This window comes from Nothoprocta perdicaria, unplaced genomic scaffold, assembly GCF_003342845.1.
Source record: "Nothoprocta perdicaria isolate Ctin4 unplaced genomic scaffold, notPer1 scaffold_39, whole genome shotgun sequence".
Classification (NCBI taxonomy): domain Eukaryota; kingdom Metazoa; phylum Chordata; class Aves; order Tinamiformes; family Tinamidae; genus Nothoprocta; species Nothoprocta perdicaria.
In genome coordinates, this window is record NW_020455632.1 from 27344 (window position 1) to 31761 (window position 4418).

Sequence of the window (4418 nt, forward strand, 5' to 3'; positions counted from 1 at the left end):
TGCAGAGCTCCTGCAGGCCCTGCTTGACCTTGTGGGCAGTGGTGCAATGCTGTGCGCACKAGGGCTCTGGCAGAGCCTTCTGAGAGGCTGCTCCGCACTCAGCAAGACTACAGAGGTGAAGCACTACCCCATGCAGGAGGAGGCAGCTTCACAGAGCACAGGGCTGGGCATTCATGGGTATCTCCAAAGCAGCTATTGCTGCTGCTCACTCCCCAAACACAAGGACAAAAGTCCTTCAGTTCTGGGGTGTTGGGCCTGCAGGAAAATGGAGTGAAAAAAAAAAAAAAAAAAAAAGAGTTTGAGAGCTTATGGAGGAACTGGCTGACAGTCATTCACAAACTCAGCCTGAAGCAAGTTGAGGGGATCTACTCTCACTCATTCCCACTACAATTTCACTCTCCCTTAATCTTCTGGCAAGCAGCCCCACAAACACCCTGATGGGGGTGTCCAGGGTTCCTGGCCAGCCTCACTGATGCTCACAGCATAGGACAAGCAGCAGCAGGGACTACTCACAGCATCCCTTGCCTTGCTCTTTATGCATGACAGCCTCTCCTTTGTGCAGAGATCTACTCCGTCCTTGACAGCCATCAGCTGGCATCAGGTACTGCTTGGCCTCCCAGTCTGACTCACTTTGCCTTCCCTCAGTCTCCGCCCAGGTCACTGCGCACTTCTTCACTGGGGTCTCGCTCTCTGTTCTGGCTCTGGCTCTGGCTCAGACTCTGACTCTGACTCACCATTTATCTTAGAAGCCAGGGATATTTAGAGTCTTCTGGCTCTGTTCTATGGGACTAAAGCAGGAGGCCTGGCAGAGGGCACGTGCTGCCTCCTTGGTGCTGTCTTCACCCTGGGCAAATTCAGGCTTTTCTGTGCTGGGGCCTTGCACCTGCAGCCTCTGCAACTTGTAAGCCTGGCAATTCCAACTAGAAGCATCTCCCTCGCCTGCCCTCTCACTCCAAGCCTGAAAAGAAACCTCTGAAGTCAGTCATGATCTGATCCCGGCTTCTTCTTTCCATCTGTGAGACCAGATCCTCCAGGAGGCAACCAGGAAAGACAGACTGACAGAGCCAACTGTGCCCTCCTTTTTCCAGAATTGCTTTCCTGGTGGCCTTTGGCTCTTCTTGTGACAAATTGGCACTGTCAATCTTGGGGCATGAAGCAACACTGAAGTATGAGCCTAAGAGCAAAGAGGGGCAGGGACTTGTAAGTTTATGGATCAACATGGCATGGGAAATGTTGAGCAGTTCTTTGCATCTTGATGGCCTTCCTTGGGCAGTGAAGGTCTTTTCAGGGTTGCTTTGGGAAGTTGCTTTCAGGAAACCACTGCTGTGTGCTGTGCTTTGGCTTTCCCTTTTGAAGCAGGACTTGGACCCCGAGCAATCTGCAGACTGCACATTTGAGTTATGCTGTCTTTGGAGACATGGAGCCTTGGAGGCTGAGAGCTATGTGTGATCTCGTGGCACTGTTTTAGTTCTATACCTGCTCAACATCCCTTTGGCTTGCAAAGTCTTCATGGCATTGATAAACAGAGGATGCCAAGGGAGGCAGAGGGCTGGGGGCCACAAAGAACATGTCCAAGGTCAATGAAAGAAAGGCCCAAGCCATGCCTGTGAGCACATGCTGCTCACAAACTCCTAAGACTCTTTGTTTTTTGTCTACTGGTGGAACCCTGGCCTCATGGTCCCACTCTGCTATCAACCTCATTTGGGCACTTGGTGTCTAGTCACCTGGGCTTCCTGCTCAGGGACAAAAGGGAGCCCTGGGCTACCTCCTCACCTCCTTGCTCCCTCCCACACTCAGAAGCATGCACACCTAGCCCACTGACCAGCCTCTCAAGCCCTGTCTGTGCCCAGGAGCCACSAGAGAAGCTGTAGCGGTTGTTTTGGGCAAGCAGAGAGCTCAGCGCCTGGGAAGGGGCACCATTATAAAGCACCCTGCTGATCTGAATGCCTTCAGTGTAAATGAACCTCCGGGCAAGTTGGAGCAGATGCGTAAATGCACCAAGCCAGCTGATTTGTAGTTAGCTCTGCATGCAGGAGAGGTCAACTCCCTTAAGCAGAGGACTGGGCACCCGCAGGCAGCTGTGAAGCAGAGCAGTGGTTTCTGCCATTCCCTTGCCAGTTTGAGAGACAAGTCACCTTTGTGGTGCTGGGCCTTCAGAAACTGGTGCAAAAAACCTGAGTTTGAGAGCTTATGGAAGAAGAGGCTGAAACTCGACCTGAAGCAAGTTGAGGGACGCGTTCCTGCTCATTCCCACCACTATTTCACAACACCTGCTCAAGAACTTAGGGTGCAGAGCAGGCCTTTCCCTCCAGGGCCTCATCCCAAGCAAGGCAGGCAGAAAAAGCTAGGAGATCATGGCGATGTTGAAGCCAGAGTGCAGAGCATGAGGCAAGTGTGTGGTAAAGATGAAGGTGGGAATCCAGTTCCACTTCAATGGTGGGTGCAGCCCAAGACTGCTGGGGCTGAACTCTCCCCACCACCCTCCACTTGCAATGAGCGGCTCCACTTCTTCTGTATGATGTTTCAGGCGCCGAAGTACTGGGCTGGGATCTGTTGCACRTGGAGGGAAATTCTGTTAAACACCACTCAAGCACACAGATCTAACCCGGACTCCTTTTTGGTCTAGCACTGCTGTATTGTTAAAAAACCCCATCACTGCACCGGAGCCCTTGTGTGGATAGTAATTTAGGTAAAAGAGTGACTGTGAATTTTGCCTGCTAAATGCTGTTACTGAAATATATAGCATGAATATGTATAAATACCTGAAGGGTGAATGTAGGGAGGGAGGAGTGAAACTCTTCTTAGTGATGACCAGTGACAGGACAAGGGGCAATGGGTACAAGTTGAAGCATAGGAAATTCCATCTCAACATGAGGAAGAACTTTCCTGTGAGGGTGACAGAGCTGGAACAGGCTGCCCAGGGAGGCTGTGGAGTCTCTGGAGGTCTTCAAAGCTGCCTGGACGCCACCCTGTGCCCTGTCCTCTGGGTATCCCTGCTGGAGCAGGAGGTTGGACTAGATGATCTCCAGAGGACCTTTCCAACCTGAACCATTCTGTGATTCTATGAAATGCGAATATGTGGGTGCCGAGCACAGGCCTCGATCCCCCGTTTCCTGGGGCCTTTCCAACGGCCCCCGGCGTGCGCTGAGCCACGGCAGCCCCGCGCAGGCGCTGTGGCGGCCGCTGCTCGCCGCCCTGTGAGGGGAACGGCGGGAGGCGGGAGGCGGTGCCCGCTGCGCAGCCCGGGCCGCACTTCCCAACGGTGCTGGGAAGAAAAGGAGCGAAAGGGACCCTGTTTGAGGGAGGGAAAGTGGTAAGAGAGAGAGGTGGGAGAGAGAGACAGGGAGAAAGGAGAGAGAGGAGGAGGGAGAGGAGAGGGGCAGCAGGGTGGGAGAAGGGAGAAAGAAGCGAGAGGGATGGAGGGAGGTGTGCTTGGTTGGAATGCTGCAAGAAGAGGCGGTAAGAAGATTAGTGCACCCCATCCTGAAGGAAAAGTGAACTCCAGGCATTCACCTGCAGTCTAGACCCAGGTTTACATGATCTTGGAAATGTATTGAAACGCCAGAAATGAAATGACTGCAGAGACAAGTTGCGCTGGAGYTCTGCTTTCTGTCAGGACCTAAAGTGCATGGTTAAGTGAATTAACTCACTGAAAGAGCAGGGTCATCTTCTGCAGCAGATCAAACTGCTTCTTTAGACCAAATGACTATCCCAATGTTAAATTGTACTTGGAATAATAAGTGTTTTTTTTCTGAAAAAAAAATCTGATCTGAAGACCTGAAAAAATCTGAAGAGGTCTGATGTTCAAGGTTCCCATGTAGTTCAGAGATTCTGGATTTTCAAGCAACTCTTTATCTCTAATTGAGTTCTAATATTTCACAATTTCAAACATCATCAACAACAAAAGGATTTCTGTATAAATAAAACAGTTGATGCTTGTTTATTCAGTCATTGTCACCATCAGCACCTGCCCATCTCACACCGACACACTGTAACTGTAACTGAAAACAACAGTTTCCCCCAAAGTTCGGGTAATGAGTTTGCCCCTGCAGAACACAGGCCTGGTTTTCCCAGGAACCAAAATGCTGCATTGCCTGATGACAATATTTGATTTTGGCCCCAACTCTAAATCATCATCATTTGTGCAATTCCTTCTATTTTGCACATTCCTCAAGATTTCACACATAACATTTGTCTGTACTATAAATACTTTGCAGGCACTTTCATAACACTCTGCATAAGACCTCTGAACTCTGCCTTTGAAGGCATGGATACTTGGAAATAACTGATTCCACAAATGTAGCATTAGAGCAATAATTTATATAGAACCTTTCATCCTGCCTGGCACCTTATAGTTTCTGTTCACTCCAGAATTGATTCTCTGAACACTCCAAGTGTGAGTCTCTTCTGATGAGCAA